At 39.1% G+C, this 23,524-nt stretch overlaps 1 protein-coding gene across 5 annotated transcripts in view; it reads right to left on the bottom strand.

Annotated features, from left to right (window-relative positions):
• The window catches only part of LOC128745571 (polypyrimidine tract-binding protein 2), a 556,866-nt gene that overhangs the window by 472,590 nt on the left and 60,752 nt on the right, over positions 1-23,524 (bottom strand). The window lies entirely within an intron of this gene.

Genomic DNA, 23,524 nt, shown 5'->3' on the forward strand with positions numbered 1-23,524 from the left:
CCTCAAAAACCGGGTACCGGATGTTCCAGAACCAATGAGGAAATGGCCGCTTGGGTCCAAAATGTTCCCATTGTACTTCCATTAATCTTATTTTATCAAGCCAATGTGATTTGATGTGCCGCAAAATGAATTATCTCAAAATATAAAAATGTTCCCCGGGACCTGGTAGAGGGTGTTCCGGAACCGACGCAGAAGTGGCCATCAGTCAACAAATATTCCCCAGCATACTTTGGGTGCTAGTTTTTGGCCATAGCTTTCAAACGAGGTAAAGAAAACGAAATTCGGATTGAAAATGGATGAATGAGAGCAATTTCAAAACTTGGGTCGTTTTCGACCCTTAATGCATAATATGTAACTTTTTTCTAATGCATTAGGAAGGTTAAGAACAATAGAACTTTTACTATAAAAATACCCTAATTTTGACCCCGAGTTACGCGCAAGAAGGCATCATTTTATTCAAAAACTCTCCCCAGAGAATCAAAATAGTTTCAAGCAGGCTGAAAAGTTTTATAAATCATATTTAAAAGCACAAAAGTTAAACAAAACTCATAGACTGACAAAATCGGGATAAAAAAACTGATAAAATCGGGGGCAGACAAAATCGGGAGTTGACAAAATCGGAACAGTACTGTATCAGAAAAAACAGCAGCGATAAATTTCCGCACGATTTGTTTTCATCATTAAAGATAGCAGACATGTTGGTGGCATTTATGTTTTTTTCTCGCCAGAATCGTCATTTTCTTCACTAGAAGCTTGAACTTGTATGGACATTATCACTGCGACCGAGTATTTCGATCTATTGTGAAATCGACCGGGTGTTTTTCTTTTGTATTCCGCACTTCACTTTTGTTGCAGTATCGCTATAGAGTGAGTGCACTGCTTATTATCCGTGCCTAAGTATCGGTGTTTTCCCCCGTGTCCCATTTTTCCTGTTTTAGTTTTTTACTACTCTTCAACCAATCTAGTTCTCTAGAGCCAGGAAGTGCGGAGACTAGTTATAATTTGCCCTTGGACAAGGGGCTTCACACGCAACTCGAGCCAGCAGCATTCTTGTAATTAGCCCCGCCTAGAAGCTTCATGGTTGATAAAGCAGAGTTCAGCACTGAGGCGTGGGAAGATGTATTTTCTTTGCCATTTTGCCCTACCAATCTCGAGGTATGAAATGGGGCAACTAGGAAAAAGCGCCCAACATAGCTCTAGCCATCCCTAGCCGCTACCTAGCGCCTCTACATGGCCATACCTGGAAATACTTCAATTTACATAATTGAGTAACCAAGCTAGGACGTCGAGCGGGGTCGAATGATTTTCAGTTCCCACCGTTGCAACTGTAGCTTTCGGCATCCATTGAACCCCTCGACTTTATTTGTGTTATATTATTTAAACTAATGTTTTTGGTAGACTAATCTATTTTCAGAGAGCGAAATAAGACACTATATCCTTGGCCAATTGCAGCCTGGCTTCTGATCCAAATGCTATTAGTTCATCCCCGAAAACCCGGAGTGTCACTTAACCTTTATTAGCTAACATACCTTCAACGACTGTAAATAAATCATTATCTTTATGGAAAGTGTTTGGTACGGGAGGTCCACGCTTGCTTCCTGCCCGTTGATTTCAAGGAGTTTAATGGAATTAGGTATTTTTACTGGTTCCACTTGATTCCTTGGAATCAGGTGGAAGCAGTAAATTGAATTAAAGTTCATTCGCACCTTAACAACGAGCATTTAAATTAGAGAATTATACCCTATCAAACTCGCTCCGGTTAACATTAGTTTTCTCCGCAGTCTGCCTAGTCACATTGACGCAAGCAGGGCTCGTCTAGCTATATATTTGTACCGCGGATTGTGAACTATCTTGATTGAAAGCAATCTAGTGCGACTAAAGCAGCCTGGAATCGCCATAAATTACATAATTTACTCAAAGCTGCACTGCCGTTGAAGGACGACCTGGACGAAGTTCCTTAATCCCCCGGTTAGCATCGAGGAACGATACTGGTCTAACAAGTCATTCGTTTTATGTTTGAATCTCGGCTGGGCGGTGCTAGAATTTGTAGGATCGTTGCATTAACCCCGTAATTGTTCTGTACTCTAATTGACCGGCTGCGAAGTCTGTCGATAAAGAAGGGTCAAGTATTGAAGACGTATATAACCCAATGCTTTGCTTTGCTAAACGAAACCTCGCTCTCGAAGGAATACCATCAAAACAGCCATTAACAGTGTTGTAGAAGAGAGCCTCATTGGGCATGTGGCATGGAATCAGCAGAATTAAAGCAACTACATCCCGCAAAGGCTTTTAGCCGCGAACCGAAATGTATCGGTATAGGAATGGCTATATCTTAATGCTTAATGGATGATCGTGAGGTGACTGAAAGGCGGACATAGCACTTCGATGAACACCTCAACGGAGCCCAGGCGGAGAATCATGGTGACGGGGATAGCCGGTACGACGAAATCGTGAAAGAGGTGCCAACCCCAAGAATAGGCGAAGTTATGGAGGCCGTCAGTTGATGAACAATAAATCGGCTGGAAAGAATGACATCGCAAAGGAGCTTACAAAAATGAGGCCGAAAACTGGGTGATTGCAAGAAATCGGAAAACTGAACAGAGGCTGATACCGAAAGGCCGAAACACAAATGGCCGAATAACAAATAACTAAAATCTAAATGACCGAATATCAAAAACTGTCACAGAAGACCGAAAAAATGTGTTTGGCCGAATCATGAAAGGTCGAATCCTTATTCGGTCGAACTACGAAAGGCCCAAGCCCTGTTTGGCCTCGAAAGACTCAACATGAAAAGACGAATTTTCTCGGAATAAATATTCAATGAGAAAACATGAATTGGGAAGCAGTTAACAAATAACTTTAAACGAACAAAAAACAAAATAAGCAACTATTCACTACAGAACAAAAAAACACGCTTCAAGAACGCCTTTGTTTAGCGCTCAAAGCAACAGCGTCAGAAACAAAACGTTTGTTGCTCATTTTGTGAGCATTCACACATTTTTTCATCTATTTCTCTCCGCGAATCTGGATCGTTCCCCCGAAGAATCCTTATAAGGTGCGAGACCTATTTAGAGTGACACTAGCAAATGTTTCCTAGATGATTCAGAGCGAGATGGTCGCAATCCGCGAGTGTTCGCTGGTGTCCCTCCGTCGGAAATGCAGGCCACTACGGGAGAGTAACCCTCTCCCCCCCGCAAAAACTTGAAGGCCGTGAATATTTTCGGCTGACTATGACATTCAGTTGTTAGTGATTCCGCCATTATGTCTATTATGCCATTTGTTATTTCGGCTACCTCGCGTAACACGTGGAAAGGGCTTATGTGCAAAAGAGAGATTCCCTTCGTGTCTCCTCTCTTACGTTCATCACCGCGACATAAATACATTTCAATGCAAGTTTTCATAACCAATCCGTCATAAGCGGAAGAGAGCAGACGCGAAGATAATCTCTCATTTCACATAGACCCTTTTCACATATTGCTCTAGATTTGTGTTTGAATGATAGGTGGCAAAGCGCTCTCCTAAATCATTGTCTGCCGACTATCACCAATCGCGAACAGGAAATTAAACAGACTGGCCTAGTTAAAGGGCAGTCAACGATGGATAAAATATTTACACTGCGGTAGATCCTTCAAAAAGACCGTGAATGAAGAGTTCACACGCACCAATTTATTTGTTCTTTGACTTCAAAGCTGCACATGATACCATTGATCGTAAAGAACTATGGAAAATCGTGAGCGAAAAGGGTTTTCCCGGGAAGCTGGTCAACCTGATTAAATCTACGATGGACGATATAGTCACGGAGTTGTCACCAGGTGGAACCGTCGAAGAGCAGTGCGCCGGCATCAAGAACACGTTCATCTCGACCAGTGTAGAAACCCTCGGCAAAGACATCGGGCGGATGGAGTGGATTTTAGATGAAACTTGGAGGATGATCGATGGGCGGATAGAGGCCAAAGCCAGCATTGAGGGCTAAAGGACAGAGCTGGACAGTTACTGTCTGACCATGCAGCACAGCTTAAGCGATGGACTGAGCATTTTGAACAACTTTTTCGAGTCTCAGATGTCAGCGACCAACAAGACCAGCGGCGCATGACGCCAACCCAAGGAATATTTTGGGTTTTATTAGACGTTTATGGTGTCTTTTATGACCAAAATTGGCCACGAAATCCTCAATAAGGGTACAATAGGCGCCATCACTGGATGAAATTGAAGCAGCCATTAAAAACATGAAATTCAGTAGAGCGCAAATGATCGACTACATTTCAGCCGAGATGCTCGAAAATGACTCATCTTTGTCACAATCCAGGGGTGACATTGCGATTCTCGTTTCGAGTGATTTTGGTTCGTTTCGCCCATTCGTTTAACGTGGTCGAAACGAACCAAAATCACTCGAAACGAGAATCGCAATGTCACCGCAGATGATCCATATATGGGAAACCGACAAGTTTCCGGGATTGAATACAGCGCATGCTGATCAAAGCCCCTAAAAGAGAAGTCTTAACTGAATGCGGTGACTGACGAGGTATCACGTTGCTCTGCATTACTGTTAGTATTCTCTAAGGTAATCCTCAACCGGATTCAGGGGAAGATCGACGCTACCCTCCGGCAAGCTTGATTCCGTGCTAGCCGATCATGGTCTATAGACCATCCCACAACGCTCCGTATTATATTGGAGCAGATCAATGCATTCCAGAACTCTGGAATTTCTTCTGGTATTCGTTAACTTTGAAAAACCATTTGAACGACTCGACCATGAAAACATTTGGGGTGCACTTAGACGTAGCGAAGTTCCACACAAACAAGTCCGTCTCATCGAGGCTCAGTGGGAGGCGTTCTCGTGCAAGGTGTTGCACAATGGTTTCTTGTCCGACCCGATAAGGACTGCTGGTGAGAGACAGGGCTGCATTTTTTCACCGCTGCGATTTCTCATCGTTATGAATCAGATATTAGTTGGATTGATTGACAGACTAAATCGAGGAGTGCCTTCGAATCCTCACCCATCGTTAGAAGTAGCTAAATGACGATATTGTCTTGCTCGCACAACGCCGAAACGATATGCAGGGCAAGTTAGACAACCTCTCCGAGAACATGAAATAGTCTATGGTAGTGAATCGGTAGCTCATAGTAGTAGTCTATTGGTAGTTCATAGTAGCGGAACAACAGGATGAGCCGGTGGAAGACTTTCAATATCTTGGTAGTCAAACAACACCCGCTAGTGTCACCAACACTAGCCCACCAACATAGACCAATAAGTAAGTAAGTAAGCAAGTAAGTAAGTAAGTAAGTAAGTAAGTAAGTAAGTAAGTAAGTAAGTAAGTAAGTAAGTAAGTAAGTAAGTAAGTAAGTAAGTAAGTAAGTAAGTAAGTAAGTAAGTAAGTAAGTAAGTAAGTAAGTAAGTAAGTAAGTAAGTAAGTAAGTAAGTAAGTAAACGATGGTACACAGTGCTGTGTGCGAATTTCTGGTAGAGTTTATTGAAATCTCACAGAGGGCATCGTCAAAGCGAAGATCTCCCATGACTGGAAGACTAAGACCCCCCGTACAAATTATATGCTTGTGCAAGACGCTCATTAGACCGGTTATTCTCTATGATTATGAAATGTAGACATTGTTCAAGGAGCACCTGCAAGTACTTAGAGTTTTCTAGATACGGAACTAAGAACGGTCTTCGGTGACGTACAGAAGAACGAAGTATGGAGGAGGAGGATGAACCATGAACTTGCGCAGCTCTATAGCGAATCCAGTATTCAAAATGTGGCTAAACCTGGTCGAATTCGACCGGCAGGGCATGTTACAAGAATGCTGGACAGTTACCCTGCGAAAATGGTCTTCGCGCAGCGCAGCAGAGCATGATGGTTAGATCAGTTAGTTAGTCTAATGTCTATGGATTTACTGTTCTGCCTAATTCTAAACCGCAAAGTAGCCAATCAGGATATCGCGTTATAATTTGAGGTTGATGACCGTAAAAACACTTCAGAAAAGTGACATTATAATCAAAATAGTGACAGAAGTGTAGTCAATCAAATAATGAAAATAGTATCCAAAAAAAGACCGTATGTTCGAATCTCGGCTAGCCTGAGCTACTAGATAGAGTTAGTAGGATTTGTTGTACTAGCTCCGCAACTGTCCTGTACTCTGTACGGCTGTAAAGTCTGTCGATAAAGAAGGGTCAAGTCTTAGAAAGGTGTTCAAGCCCAAAGCCTTGCTTTTAGTAACCGAAAAAGACGACAAATTCGAATTTTTAACAACACCAATGCCATAAAAACAAACCTTAGGAGCTAAATTTGAAGAACACACCTCACTTGTTGGCTGGGAAAAACCATTAGACACAGTAGGATCACAACAGCGCCGCTAGGTCTCAAAATTGGCCTCAGTCCGTCGATTGTCTGCTGCGGAGTGTCTGAGCCTGAGTCTTCGTGCAACTATAACACAGACGGTTCAGAATGCGGAATGAATGCTGAAATTTACCTTGAATGTTAGGGTGGGTTTTGAAAACAGAAAGAGGAAAAAAACAGACTCCACCAAACGGCTACAATGACGTCCGTAACCGGTTACGCCGCACTGTGGTGCCTCAAAACGTTGAGAAATTAAAGCAAAAGAGCACCAAAATACTAGAACACGACTTAAGTTTACTAGTCAAAGTAAATCATCATAACAGTGTGGCAGAGATTTCGTGTTTACATACAAATCAGTTCGTATTTATCTCTATCTCGCTTCCATAGTGTTACTCTAGGCCTAAGTCAGTCATCTTGAGGTTTGAAGGTTATCTGTTTAGAAGACAATCGGGCTGTAGTTTGATTTTTGCAGGTTGTGATTCAACAGGTGATTATTTTACGCACTATTCGGCTGTCAGTGATTGGCTAAATTGACATAACTGCTGTATGTATGCACCAGCTCTCGTAAAACATCGATCCTAATGATCATTTACGTACAAAACAAATCATCAGAATTTCCAGAACCAAGATGGCTTCCTAAGGCAGCAAACAAAAAACTTGAGCTGCAGCTTATCCAATCCACTTATTTGTGGACTCAACTGTCCGAAACCCCAAAACTAAAGAGAGAAAACCCTAACGCAAAGCTGATGTAAATTTTAAGGAATGTGCATCTCGGTTCCAGGTTTCGTACTTCGTTTCGTGTTCACAAAAGGTGGCTGCTGCTAAACCAGTTCCAGCGTTCCGAGCTCTCGGACGGATATTTCTTGCAACGGCAATAAAACTTTAACCTTGAAAAAAGCCAACCACTTTTCGCGTGTGAGTATGCGAGCGCTCGATCACTTGGCGCAGAACAACCTCCGTTTTTCCACTGTTAACGAGCTGAACGAGCCCAGTCAGCACGGCACGGCACTATACAGTACAGGTGAGAGTCAAGTTCAAGGGTGCACCAGCAGCAGCGCAAGCAGGCAGCAGCGGTTTGACCGTCAGTTGACTCACGGTAGGAACATTTCTTCCCGATGTGGTAATCTCTATTTGAAGTAATGATCGGATCGAGCCTCATCATGGCTGCCTTCAAGACGATGTCACCGATGAAGCATGAAGTTAACACACCAGTGCAAAAAGAGTGGCTCTGCTTTGCTCACGGGACAGGCAAGCAAACAGCAGCAAAGCCCCAGACACGTTACCCCATCATCGGCCACAAACGGCAGCAAAAGTAAACGAAGAAGACTCATTCAAGGCCAACCACTTCTTCGTCGCCACCTTGACCAAGCAAGCAGCAAAGCTAGTGCGCCCGAGTTGATCGCGTAATACTGCTAAACTGGGCTGGCTGGTGAGCGTGATCATGATCACTCACAAACACCGGCTTGAGCACTCACACGAAATTGGGCGATGCAAGCAAGTCCTTGGCTTTTTTCGTTGTCCGTGGAGCCCTGCTTATTTGTATTGTGCCCCGCCATGTCGATGTGTACGGTACGACAATGCCGCACCACCGCACCGCCGTCGAGTAGTGCTGTGCCGGCTGCTGTCTCGTCGTCGAGAAGCGCGACTGCTGCCCTGGGGGATTCCGTTCGACAGTGGCCTCAATATATGTAGTTATGTACAACAGCAGCGTCTCGTGCCACAAGAAGCGCGCTGGCTGAAACCTTCGGTGCGTTTTCCATGATGCAATACGGTTAATTGGGCGCGTGAATTGCCATGGAATTTTGCCATTATAACCCGCAATTACCACTGAGCTGAGTTGGGTGTCGATGTAAAAATGGCATTCGGAATTCTATGGTTGCTTAAAGGTTGTAGATATTTGAGAGCAATTGGAGACATTTGCACATAAAGGAATTTTCATAAAAATCATAATATGACACTCTAATGAATTAAAAAAAACACGTTTCAAAATAAAAAAAATTGTTTAAAATTTCAGGTCTTTTACTCGTACATTTTTTTTTGTTTCTGAAAATACTAAAGGTAAGAAAAATAATGCAAAATATACAAACAAACATTTTCAGGGATTTTTAAAATTTATATTTTGGTCAGGTTTTGTTCCTTAATAACTCAGCTATTTCCTGGTCGATTTCCAATATTTTTACACCGATCGATCCTATCCTACTTAGCTACTTCCTTCTTACTTCTATTAAAAGATCCTATTTAGCAAGTTACTATTAGAATAAGTGTAAATATATAACCAATCAATCAACCATATGCAAGCAAGCACGCTTTTACTTCTCAGGACCGTGACGACAGATTGTAGAAAAAGTGGCATTTTCCGCGCCAACATAGATTTTTTTTTGTTAGATTAGCTTTAGTGATGGTTAGAGACCCCACCCCCCACTAAGAGGGGGGCTCCCATACAAATGAAACACAAATTTCTGCATAATTCGAGAACTAATCAAGCGAATAGAACAAAATTTGGCATGTGGGTGTTTTTGGTGACAAGAATTTATTCTATGGTAAATTGAGACCCCTCCCTTCTTTATAAGGGGAATTTTAACTCCTTTCCCCTTTAAGAGTGGGGGGGGGCTTCCATTCAAATTTCCTCATAACTCGAGAACTAATCAAGCAAATGGAGCCAAATTTGGCATGTGAAGGTTTTCGAGGGCAAGTAAATTTTCTATGGTGAATTAGGACCCCTCCCCACTTTAAGAGAGGGGGGGGGGGCTCAAGTACAAATGAAATAAAAATTTCCTCATAACTCGAGAACTAATCAAGCAAATAGAGCAAAATTTGGCATGTGGGTGTTTTCGGTGACAAGAATTTATTCTATGGTAAATTGAGACCCCTCCCCTCTTTATAAGGAGAATTATAACTCCTTTCCCCTTTAAGAGGGGGGGCTTCCATACGATCCCCTCCCCGTTCTAGGTTTATTCATTTTCCTAGGTCTACCTGGGTTTCCTGGAACGAGCGACAGCGAGTAAGGAGAGGATCGCGAAATGGTACTTTCCACAAAAAAGTTTTCCGTGAAATGGTACATTCCGCTTAAGGTTTTTCGCAAAATGATATTCGACGTAATGTTGTACAATCATGGCGAATATTACTATCCGGAATCTACTTTCTGGCTATGCAATGAGGGGACAGGGGAGTTGTTTTCTACTTTACTGTGAGGAAAAATTGCAAATTTGTATATTAAACTACCCATTCCTGGTAACTAATAAGCCTTAACGTAAGCAGCAAATCAGCGTATCTGGCATTTTATACTGCACGTTATTGTATGTTAGCTTTTTGACTGCATAGGTGTTGTAAATTAGCATCCAAAATTGTATTCAAATTCTTCGTGTCGGTAATTAGCTGTAAATTAGCATTGTCAGCACTATAAGAAGATTATCGGTAGAGTAGCTGTATATTTTGCCAAAATAGCATTTAAGTAGCATTTAAGGCGACTTAAATGCTTATTGGCCTATATTTAAATAGCATTGGTGATGCTTATTGGTTACCTGGGATGCTTTCATAGTTACGTAACTGCCAAAATGAATCATCTAAGGTTGAACTCCTCAGAAACTTGCAAAACTCGAGATTGTGACAAAGATCATCCGAGATTCATGATTTATGTACAACACAAGTTAATTTGTGGCAATACTAAGTTTGCCGGGTCAGCTAGCCTATAACTATAAAAAAGGATTTCTGTCTGTCTGTCCGTATGTTCCTTATAGAATCGACAACTACTGGACCGATCGGCGTGAAAATTTGCATGTAGAGGTTTTTGGGGCTAGGGAAGGTTCTCTCGATGGCAAAAGACCCCTCCCCCCACTAAGAGGGGGGGCTCCCATACAAATCTATGCCTATAAGAATGGATTTCTGTCTGCTCTTTGTTTCTTATAGAATCGAAAACTACTGAACCGATCGGAGTGAAAATTTGCATGTAAGGGTTTTTGGTGCCAGGGAAGGTTCTTATGATGATTAGATATGCCTCCCCCCACTAAGAGGGGGGGCTCCCATACAAATCTATTCCCATTAAAGAGATTTCTGTCTGTCTGCCCGAATGTTCCATATAGAATCGAAAACTACTGAACCGATCGGCGTGAAAATTTGCGTGAAAATTTCTTGGGGCCAGGGAAGGTTCTTATGATTGGTTAGAGACCCCTTCCCCCACTAAGAGGAGCGGCTCCCATACAAATGAAACACAAATTTCTGCATAACGCGAGAACTAATCAAGCAAATGGAACAAAATTTTACAGGTGGGTGTTTTTGGAGACAAGAATTTTTTCTATGATGAATTAAGACCCCTCCCCACTTCACGAGGGGGGGGATCCCATACAAATGAAATACAAATTTCCTCATAACTTCAGAACTAATCAAGCAAATGGAACCAAATTTAGCTTTCTATGGTGAATTGAGACCCCTCCCCTCTTTAGGAGGGGAGTAATGACCTCTATCCCTTTTAAGAGGGGGGGCTCCCGTACAAATGAAATACAAATTTCCTCATAACTCGAGAACTAATCAAGCAAATGGAACAAAATTTGACATGTGGGTGTTTTTGGAAACAAGAATTTTTTCTATGGTAATTTGAAACCTCTCCCCACTCTAGGAGGGGGGGCCTCCTATACAAATGAAATACAAATTTCCTCATAACTCTAGAAGTAATCAAGCAAATGGTACCAGATTTGGCATGTGGGGGGTTTTGGAGGCAGGAATTTTTTTAATGATGGTTTGAGACCCCTCACCCCGTGGTAGGGGGATAAGGACTCTCATACAAATAAAACAGAAATTTTTGCGTAACTCAAAAACTAATCAAACTCGAGAAATTTTAGACTCATAAAACATTAATCAATAACAAGACCACCAAAAACTATCAATAGTAACATTAGATAATTAAGCCGCGAGCGTTGCCGGCGACCTGCCGTCGGAAGCGCCGGCCGCTGCGGGGGGCAGCCCCCCGTAGAGATCACCTCTATCTAGGTTTATACCTAGATCTACTGACCTCTATTACTTTCCTTCTGTTGGGTCACCCCTGCGAAATGGTACTTTCTACGAAAAGATTTTCCGTGAAATGGTACATCCCGCGTAAGGTTTTTCGCGAAATGGTATTCTGTGAAACTCTATATTCCGCGTTATGGTCAACCGAGAATTGATGTTCCGTAAAATGGTATTCGGCGAAATGGTTCGTAATGATGGCGAATATTTAAATGCTATCCGCTTTATTTTATCAGGCTGAGCGATGGGGGGAGTTGTTTTCTACTTTACTGTGAGGAAAATTTGTATATTAAAACACCCATGAACTCCTCAGAAACTTGCAAAATTCGAGATTGTGACAAGGGTCATCCGAGATTCACGATTTATGTACAACATAATTTAACTTGTGGCAATACGAAGTTTGTCGGGTCGGCTAGTGTCATATACACCAAAAAATGCGAAATTGATATAACAAATTTTCTCCGAAGATACTATATACCTAGGACTAACGGTTTTAGCGTAATTACTTTTGTCCACCTAGATTCGGGTTTCATCCCACGGTGCGGCGCTAGACTACAAAAGATACAGCAAAACTTTATTAAGGGGGCATAGTACTTTTTACACCATATTTTTTGCCTTATTTCAAATATTTTTACCTTTGTTATACTATATAACAAAGGTTTAGAAATTGGTCGAAAAACACGAAATTGATCCAAGGCCCGGAGGGCCGAGTCTCATGTACCAATCGATAGGGTTCGACGAACTGAGCAATGTCTGTGTGTGTGTGTGTGTATGTATGTGTGTATGTGTGTTCGCTCCGAATTTTCTATTGCGTGCTACTCGACGATGGCTGAACCGATTCGACCGCTATTACTTTTGTTTGAAAGGTATTATTGCCTAGTATATCACTATTAAATGGTTTCGTAGTCTGACTTTTCGTTTGAAAGTTATAAGCAAACATGTGAAAACTACGTGATACGGTTTTCTCCGGAACCACGCAACCATTTTTAACGATATTAGTACCAAACGAAAGCTCTTACTATTACTAAACATTTTGCTAAGTTTTATTGAAAACGGACAAGCAATTTAAAAGTTAGCCTTGAAAAACTTGTTTTGACTAGGTACAAATGAACGCCTGTTTCTCAGAGATGGCCAAACCGATTTACACGCTGTTAGTTTCGTTTGGCAGGTAATATAGCCGGATAGATCACTATTGAATGGTTTTCTGATTGGACGTTTAATTTGAAAGTTATGAGCAATCGAATGCACCACACCAAAATTGACAATAATTTATAATGATTTTAACCAAGATAATTTATCTAATTTCAATTATTTTAATATCAAACGAGAGGTTTTCACAATACGAATACATATGCAAAATTACATAAGAATTGGTTTAACCGGTCAAAAGATATTAACCCTCGAACACTCGCGCCAACTTTTATAACACGGTTACTTGCGCGCACAATAGCCCAAAACCAAAGAAAACGTGCGCACTGGAGTTTTGAGTAGGAAAACTTGGTTTTAAGTTTATCGCACCTTTGGAAGAGTTTCTTAAAATTGAAAGCTCTATCGTCTGGTGGAATTTGAATTTTGATTAATCCCCCTAAAAGTGAAATAAAAAAATTATTTTCCTTCAGTTTCAATACAACACATTGATGTGTTCTGCAAACTTTTAGAGCATATTATTACAAGAAATTTTGCTGAAAACAGTAACCTTCTATCTCTTCAGTGAAGGTAGAAAAATCTTATTTATTGTATATGAATTTGTAAAATCAGTTTTTCTATTCTAACTCTTCTTGTAATTGTTGTATGACTTTTCCATGTATTACAAAGTTGTACAAATAATAAAAATACGCAACTTTGTTGAATTTAGTATACCTCTATGTTTGCTTGTTTAGGAACTGTAGAACTTTAATTGTAAAAAATAACCTGATTTTGAGCCCGAATTACTCGATTGCCAACAGACGGATACATCTTAAACATTTTACGTTTGCTGGTAGTTTTGCTGCATACAAACACCATTTTTCCATATAAAGAAACGAGAGAAAATTCCAGTTGGGGTCAATTGCGGTACACTTCACATGCTACTTGCTTCGTTTCTGTGATGTTGGTTTATGCTAATCTTGTTTCCTAACAATTTAAAGTATTAATGCATTGAATAATTCTGACATTTTGCTCATAACAAGTTTACTGAAGAATATACGTTAGTATATACGTAATATACGATTTGTAACTTTATAACAATATGGCATTCAAAAATCTACACATGTTGTACAAAATACAACAGCGTGAGTAACCGAAAGTTAATAAAAATTGATGAAATTTATTCAAGAAAACTTTATTGTTGTGAACCAAATAGAATGGCATTACAGGAAATTATGCATAGTTCAAAAACTTATAAACTAGACCTTTACTACGCAATGCATATGATAAAGAATAATATTTCATCTTACAACTTACTTTTACTTGGACTTGCCCTCATTAGTAGCAACTTACTCAGCAATTTCATGAGAAAAGGAACTATCAAAATTTATAAGTGTTTCTATTTGGTTCAAATTTTGTAAACTTATTCAATTTCCAAAAATTTCATGTCAACCACACGTGTCGATTTCTATCTCAAATAGCAAGTAAGATCGTATAACAAAGGTTCCTTTCACCACTAGGTGGATTAAATCAGGTTTTTTCTCGATAACGCGAAAAGCGAATCGATTCGGGTTTTTTGCATTCTAAACATTGCACTTTTTACTAATATTGACAATTTTGTTTACATATGTGATCCTCTTCCCCTCTCCCCTACGGCTCCTTGAACATGATCATTCGAAAAAAACATGATTTGCGGTACCATGGATTGGCGCTGCGGGGCTTATCTGAATTGAACATTTTTAAAACGACATGAAAGTATATCAAATTGTCTCGTGTTTGACCCATCATTTTTTTTAAATTCGAACGCATAACAAAATGGCGGACATTTAAACATAAAAATAAGGTTTTTAGTCGAAAAAATTGACTTTAAACATGTCTAAAAAATACAAAAATTGTAATATCGAAAAAAGGATGGGTCAAACACTAGATAATTTTATTGGTTTTGAAACAAAAAAAGAGTCATGAGAGTTGCTTGAGCCGTTCTTGAGATATTTATGGTACCGACTTTCAAAACCTGGTTTCGAGAAAAACGACGTTGAAGTTTTTATTCGCTGTGTAATCGCTCCATACATGCGCGGTACAAATAGCTGTAACTTTGTAAATTTTTGGAATTCATCGAAATGACTTGAAACACATATGGTCAAAATGTTAATCTTTCGAAATAATCAATAAAAAAAATTTCGATTTTTTTAAATTGAAAAAGTACTATGCCCCCTTAAGCAAAATTGAAGATAATAACTAATTCTACAAATCTATACCTATAAAAAAGGATTTCTGTCTGTCTGTCCTGTGTTCCTTATAGAATCAAAAACTACTGAACCAATCGGCGTGACAAGAATTTATTCTAGGGTAATTTGAGACCCCTCCCCTCTTTATAAGGGGAATTATAACTCCTCTCCCCTTTAAGAGGGGGGTTTCCATACAAATTTCCTCATAACTCGAGAACTAATCAAGCAAATGGAACCAAATTTGGCATGTGAAGGTTTTCGAGGGCAAGAAAATTTTCTATGTTGAATTAGGACCCCTCCTCACTTTAAGAGGGGGGGCTCCTGTACAAATGAAATACCAATTTCCTCATAACTCGAGAACTAATCAAGCAAATAGAACAACATTTGGCATGTGTGTGTTTTTGAAGACAAAATTTTTTTCTATGATGAATTGGGATCCCTCCCCACTTTAAGAGGGGGGGGGGGCTCCTATACAAACGAAATACAAATTTCCTTATAACTCGAGAGCTAATCAAGCAAATGGAACCAAATTTGGCATGTAGGTGTTTTTGGAGGCAAGAATTTTTTCTACGATGAATAAGAACCTCTCCCCACTTTAGGAGGGGGGCTCCTATACAAATGAAATACATATTTCCTCATAACTCGAGAAATAATCAAGCAAATAGAACCAAATTTGGCATGTGGGTGTTTTCGGTGACAAGAATTTATTCTATGGTAAATTGAGACCCCTCCCTCTTTATAAGGGGAATTGTAACTCCTCTCTTCTTTAAGAGGGGGGGCTTCCATTCAAATTTCCTCATAACTCGAGAACTAATCAAGCAAATGGAACCAAATTTGGCATGTGAAGGTTTTCGAGGGCAAGAAAATTTTCTACGGTGAATTAGGACCCCTCCCCACTCTAAGAGGGGGGGCTCCTGTACAAATGAAATACAAATTTCCTCCTAACTCGAGAACTAATCAAGCAAATAGAACAACATTTGGCATGTGGGTGTTTTTTTTGGTGACAAGAATTTATTCTATGGTGAATTGAGACCCCTCCCCTCTTTATAAGAGGAATTATAACTCCTCTCCCCTTTAAGAGGGGGGGCTTCCATACAAATTTCCTCATAACTCGAGAACTAATCAAGCAAATGGAACCAAATTTAGCATGTGAAGGTTTTCGAGAGCAAGAAAATTTTCTATGGTGAATTAGGGAGGGGTCCTAATTTAAGAGGAGGGGCTCCTGTACAAATGAAATACAAATTTCCTCATAACTCGAGAACTAATCAAGCGAATTGAACCAAATTTGGCATGTATGTGTTTTTGGAGACAATTTTTTTTTCAATGATGAATTGGGACCTCTCCCCACTTTAGGAGGGGGGGTCCTATACAAACGAAATACAAATTTCCTCATAACTCGAGAACTAATCCAGCAAATGGAACCAAATTTGGCGTGTAGGTGTTTTTGGAGGCAAGAATTTTTTCTGTGATGAATTAGGACCTCTTCCCACATTAGGAGGGGGGGGGCTCCAATACAAATGAAATACAAATTTCCCCATAACTCGAGAACTAATCAAGCAAATAGAACCAAATTCGGCATGTGGAGGTTTTTGGAGGCAAAAATATTTTCTACGGTGAATTAGGATCCTTCCACACTTCAAGAGGGGGGGCTTCTACACAAATGAAATACAAATTTCCTCATAATTCGAGAACTAATCAAGCAAATGGAACCATATTTGGCATGTGGGTGTTTTTGGAGGCAACCATTTTTCCCATGATGAATTAGGACTTCTTACCTTTTTAGTAGGGGGGGGGGGCTCCCATTCAAACGAAATACAAATTTCCTCATAACTTTAGAACTAATCAAGCAAATGGAACCAAATTTGGCATGTGAGAGTTTTAGATGGTAGAATTTTTTTTTCTGTGGTGTATTACGACCCCTTTCCCTTTTAAGAGGGTGGGCTCCCATACAAATGAAATACAAATTTCCTTATAATTTGAGTACTAATCTAGCAAATGGAACCAAATTTAGCTTGTAGGAGATTTTTGAGTCTTGAATTTATTTTATGATAGTTAGAGACCTCTCACCCCTGTGGTAGGGGGATATGGACTTTCATACAAATAAAACAGAAATTTTTGCGAAACTCAAAAACTAATCCAACTCGAGAAATTCGAGACTCTTCCATAAAACATTAATCAATAACAAGACCACAAAAACTATCTATAGTAACAGTAGATCATTCAGGACGAGCCGGTCGCGAGTGTTGCCGGTGACCCGCCGTCGGAGGCGCCGCCCACTGGGGGGCTTGCAAAACTCGAGATAGTGACAAAGATCATCCGAGATTCATGATTTATGTACAACACAGGTTAATTTGTGGCAATACGAAGTTTGTCGGGTCAGCTAGTGTCCTATATAAAATTTTGTCAAATTTTGCTTGACTGAGACGGTACTGTCAAATGAATGTGAATTGAGCCAAAGTGATCGTGCCATCCCTGGTAAAGAGTGTTCAACTTGGTGGGACGAGAAAGTTTTGTCATTTTTTCTGGCACACTTCCCTAACACAGACATCAAATTGGTGTAGGTTTAATCGTCGTGCGTAAAAACTTTTCAACCTGTTGGGACGAGGATATTCGGCCATTGTTTTTTTTTTCTAAAAACAGTCATAACGTTAACGACGTCTTTTCCAACTAACCGTGAAGCTTGAAGGATTTCCAGTTGGACAATGATTCATTATTTACAATTTTGCAATAGTGCAACCTCAAGAATAAATTATTTTCTTCATTTGGATCGACGCGTAGATTTTCCTATCGCTTGGTGCAAAAATATGCAAAAATTGGTCAAGAAACCGGTAAGCTATTAGCGTTCAAAACCTGAGCACTTTTCGAGATAGATTTTTTGCAATAACCCCTGAAGCCTTACGTCAAAAAAGTGTCCAAGTTATTATGAACAATTTCTTCTTAGACATTATTAAGTAACAATCAATAGTTTATTGTAGTATTGTATCAAGAGTTATGATTTTTAAAAAAATTTATACATGAAAGCACATGCTTTTATAATTAGTCTGGAGTCGTGACGGTGTTTTTAGTAAAACGTCGGTTACTTAAAAAAGGGAGTTATTAGTTCAGTTATTATTTGAAATAAATAAGAAAATAATTTCCTTCACTAGATATGTTAAAAGTGCCATTCAAATCGGAGAGTGTCATGCAAGCTTTTTCATTTTATCGGTAAATTTTACCTGGAAATGTTCAATACATATTAAAGAAGTATAATACGGAATTTCTGGCACAGAGAAAGAAGTTAACTGAGAAAAAAATACTAGTTTTGAACAATATTCATTTTAAAAAATCCACAAACACAAACATCAAACGGCATTTTTCTCATACGCTCCCCATCTTTGTCTAAACAGAAATGCGCAATGTAGAGGCATTGAATTTGCATTCGCATACGTGTAGCAGAACCAACAACAAATAGCTGGAACGTTTCTACGGAATTCTTGGTAGAACGAAGCGAACATCGTTTTGAAAAGTCATAAAACTCATCCCACCGGAGCGATCTGATTGAACGTAGTATTTCACATTGCAGAGGTCTACTGCTGTTCGACATTCGATGCTAAAAAGCCCCGCTAGGTATTATAGTTCGTAGCATGATTCACTTATAATTCCCATAAAACGGACTGCAAACTTCATACCCAATGCATACTCAACTCATCGAACTACACGTTCTTCTCCGCGTGCCATTCGCAACTGCAATTGGTCAAACAATTCCGCAGTGCAGCACAGTTAGCAGCCGGTTGAGGTTCGAATTGAACCCTAACCAAAGAACCATGAATCTATAGAGTGGATAGAACGATTTGCCCGCATCTTAGGCGTCTCAAAAACAGAAGATGCGATTTCACCTTCCGTTCTATCCCACATTCTGTACAAGTCTAATTAATCATTTACAGTGAGCTATTTTCTTACGAGAATGCACCAGAGTCCGCAATTCACTCAACCGAAGTAAACCGAACACACCAGCAACTCAAGTAGTCCGCTTCATTTATCGATATCTCTTAATAATTATTCCAACGGAACATCTATCTTTACGGTGAGCATCCTGGTTGGTCGTAGGTGGCACAATCAACTTCTACTTCAACGCCGCCCGTCGTCTGCTGTCTAGGTAAATTCCAAGTAAAATCGGCAGTAGCCGTCAAGTCGTAACAAACACTCTAATCAAACGAAAGGAGTCATCGAACGAAGACGCATCTCGTACTTTGGACGATCACCATGGCAGACCAGGAACCGTAGTAGCAATATTTACCTTTGGGTTATGTTCGACCTCCTAGCTTGCCAGCAGCCTTTGGAACAATTTTCCACCGGTTCTAGTTCCCACTGGATTACTGATGATAAGTAAATCGAAACTTTGTTTAATGAATGGACTTTCACTTGCAGTCGCTTGGCAGATAGACATAGAATTAAATTGATTGAGAAGTTTTAACGTTATTTGCATAAATGTTCAATAAAAACCAACAACTTAAAGAAAATGTCATTGGCAAGAAAAAATTGAGGACTACATACAAAATTGAATTTGACGCTCGTAATTGTCAGCGCTAATCAAGTAAAAAATTTGCGAAAAAAAATTTCGTTTGGTGGTGAACTTTTCGAATATTCGAAGAAACTGTAGGAAACAATCCAGCAAATGCCAAATGAAAAAATCTTTCTAAAATCAATTGGTCATTGGCGCTCGCTAAGTAAAAGTCGTTTCCATCTGAGAATTTTTCAAAATTAACATACAGATTTAAGACGAAGGGTGCTCCCTTCCGATGTACCGTTGTCTACAAAAATCATAATTTTTGCTTAAATTCGACTTGCGACCTTCTGTAGAGATTCATTACTTTTGACCCACTGAACCGATTTTGATATTTTAGTATCAAATGGAAGGTATATCAATGTGTTTTCCACAAAAAAAAACCCGATTTAATCCACCTAGTGGTGAAAGAACCTTTGTTATACGGTCTGCATCTACGTTAACGTTGTGTAGTGCGTTTGTTTACATAATTTTTTTTTGGCAATTGAAAAAGTTTACAAAATTTGAACAAAATAGGAGCACTTATAAATTTTGATAGATCCTTTTTTCATGAAATTGCTGAGAAAGTATAAGTAAGTTGTTACTAATTTGAGTAAATGCAAGTAAAAGTAAGTTGTAAGAAGAAATATTATTATTTAACATATACATTGCGTAGTAAAGGTCTAGTTTAAAGGTTTTGAACTATGCATAATTTACTGTAATGCCATTCTAATTGATTCAATAAAGTTTTCATCAATTTTTATTAACCTTCGGTTACTCACGCTGTTGTATTTTGTACAATACGTGTAGATTTTAGAATGCCATATTATTATAAAGTTACAAATTGATGTTTAACTAACGTATATTTTTCAATAAACTTGTTATGAGCAAAATACCATAATTATTCAATGCATTAATACTTTAAACTGTTGGCAAAATAGATCAGCAAAAACTGACATCACAGAAACGAAGCAATCAGTATGTGAGGTGTACCGCAATAGGCCCCAGCTGGAACTTTCTCTCGTTTCTCCATATGGAAAAATAGTGTCTGTATGCAACAAAACTATCAGCAAAAGTAAAATGTTTTAAATGTATCCGTCTGTCGGTAGTCGAGTAATTTGGGGTCAAAACTAGGATATTTTTATAATCAAAGTTCTACAGTTCCTAATCAAGCAATTATAGAGGTATACTATGTTCAGCAAAGTTGTGTATTTTTACTATTTGTACAACATGAAAAAGTCATACAACAATTACAAAACGAGCTAAAATGGAAAAACTGATTTGACAAATAAATAAGATTTTTCTCTCTTCGCTGAAGAGATAGAAGGTTACTGTCTTCAGCAAAGTTTCTTGTAATAATATACTCTTCAACTTTACAGAACACATCAATGTGTTATATTGAAAAGAAAAATATTTTTTTTATTTCACTTTTAGGGGGATTAATCAAAATTTAAATTCTACCAGACGATAGAGCTTGCAATTTTAAGAAACTCTTCCAAAGGTGCGATAAACCTAAAACCAGGTTTTCCTAGTCAAAACTCTAATGCGCACATTTTTTTTGGTTTTGGGCTATTGTCTCCCGCGAGCAACCGTGTTACAAAAGTTGGCGCGAGTGTTCAAGGGTTAATATCTTTTGACCGGCAAAACCAATTCTTCTGAAATTTTGCAGATATATTTGCAGCAATTAAACCTCTAATTTGATGCCAAAAAAATTTAAACTAGATAAATTATCTAAGATGAAATAGTCGAAAATAATTGTAAATTTTAATGTGTTGTATACAATTGCTCATAACTTTTGAATTAAACGTCCAATCAAAAAACAAATCAATAGTGATCTATTAGGCTATATTACCTTTCAAATGAGAATAATAGCGCATAAATCGGTTCAGCCAACTCTGAGAAACAGGCGATCATTTGTACCTAGTCAAAAAAGGTTTTTTAAGGCTAACTTTTAAACTGCTTGTCCGTTTTCAATAAAACTTGGTAAAAAGTTTAGTAATAGCAAGAGCTTTCGTTTGGTACTAAGATCGTTCAAATTGGTTGCGTAGTTCCGGAGAAACGCGTATCACGTAGTTTTCACATTTTTGCTTATAACTTTTAAACGAAACGTCAGACAGCAATGCAATTCGATAGTGATATACTAGGCAATAATACCTTTCAAACAAAAGTAAAAGCGGTCAAATCGGTTCAGCCACCTTTGAGAAACAGGCGATAGAAAATGAGCTGCACATACACACATACACACATACACACATACACACACACACACAGACATTGCTCAGTTCGTCGAGCTCTATCGATTGGTATATGTAATTCGGCCCTCCGGGCCTCGGATCAATTTCGTGTTTTTCGACCAATTTCTAAACCTTTGTTATATAGTATAACAAAGGTAAAAATGGTGCATTGAAGCTTTATTTCTAGATAATTGCAAATAACATATTCGCAATACACAGTATCCTCCTTGCAAGGCTTAAAAAACTGGAAGTTTCCGCACCGTTCTGCAAGTGGTTACAATCGTACTTAACACACCGCAGGCTGAGTTTGAAATTCGGGTCCAAGTTTTTCGACTCGTTCTGCAGCATTTCTGGCGTACCACAGGGAAGTAGCCTTGGGCCGCTGCTCTTTTCTGTTTTCATAAATGAACAATTAGCTCTCCAGCTACTTGGATGTTAATCTTTTCATGCCGACGATGTAAAAATCTTTCAAGTAATTAAAATTGATTCCGATCTGACTGCATTGATTTGTAACGTCTAGTGGAACTGAACAAATTTAAAGATTACTGCTCGAATAGCATGCTTACTGTTAGTATTTCAAAGTACTCTTTTCACCGTAAAATTAAGCCAATAGCTTTTAGCAACAACATGGCAGGACTTTGGTTACACGTCTATAATATTCGTGATCTTGGGGTCGTCCTAATTAACGTGCTAACTTCCCGTATACATTATATATAAATTATCTACAGAACTAACAAGCAACTTGGATTTATTTTTAAAATTCTGTGCTAGCTAGGGGAGTTACTGACCCAGGAATAGATATGTCAATCTCTAAGGGCAGATGGCCAACTGTATTTCAAGCTAAAATACAAGCAATTTTAGAATGTACGACTGTGCACTTGCGCAGGAACTATAGACATTCAAATATATGCATCATGTCCGACAGCCAAGCAGCTCTAAACGCTCCAAAGTCGGCGACATGCACATCAAAACTTGTCTGGGAATGTATTCAACCACTCCAAAAATTGTGTTGTCGTAACCAAGTAAACTTGTACTGGATGCCAGGTCACTGTGGAATCGATGGAAATGAAAGAGCTGATGCGCTATCAATACTCGGAACATCTTATCAATTTGTAGGACCTGAGCCTTTCTGTGGCTTATCTGCTTTTGCTTTAAAAATGGAGCTAAAAGCATGGGAATAATCGAAAGTGGACTCAAATTGGAATAACACTTTCGATGCTAGGCAGTCGAAACGGTTTATCTCTCCAAACGTTTCAATGACTCGCAAAATCCTGGAGCTTTCAAAGAAAGATTTAAGCATTTATATTGGAACAGGACATTGTCCGAGCCGATATCATCTGAAGCTAATGGGAAAACTTCAAGATGATATGTGTCGCTTCTGTGGCATAGAAAAAGAAGACTCGGAACACCTGTTATGCCGATGCACTGTGGGGGATTTCCATACAAGCAGGCGGACAAAAATACTTTCGAATTTTTTCTAGGATTTTTGACGTTTTTCTAGTTGATATGATTAAAATATGTTGTTAGAGTACATTTGCAAACATTTCACGAACATATTTTGAAAAGGGTTTAACTGTTTACCTTTGTCATATGTGAAAAACTAATATGGGTTATTCCATCTCAAACGTTTGGATTCGACCATCAGCGATATCAACCAAAGTTGGCATAATTGTTCATTCCGACCCCACAACCGATTTCCCGAAGTTATACGCCGATTGATCAATTCCCCTAGCAGTGGCGCTGCTTACTTTTTTACAGATTTTCAAAAAAAGTCATTTTTCGGGCTTAAATATCTGCAACAGTTTGATGTGAAAACATGCCAATATACTTTTTCTATAGGTTTTTGACCGCGCAATCGAATGATGTTATCAGTTTTTATCTAATTTGTCAAGATCATACATATTTTTGCAATTTAATATGCGAATATCTCAAAGCACCCCCAATTTTATTTTCAAATAAATATGCTCAAAATGTTCCCCAGACAAATTCTACATAGTTAAGTGATTCTTAACTAGAAAAGACAATATTGGTAGTTCGGGAGATGTGGTGTTTTGAATATCCGGAACATGCGTTATTCTCTCTGAA

Source organism: Sabethes cyaneus, chromosome 1 (genome assembly GCF_943734655.1).
Source record: "Sabethes cyaneus chromosome 1, idSabCyanKW18_F2, whole genome shotgun sequence".
Taxonomy (NCBI): Eukaryota; Metazoa; Arthropoda; class Insecta; order Diptera; family Culicidae; genus Sabethes; species Sabethes cyaneus.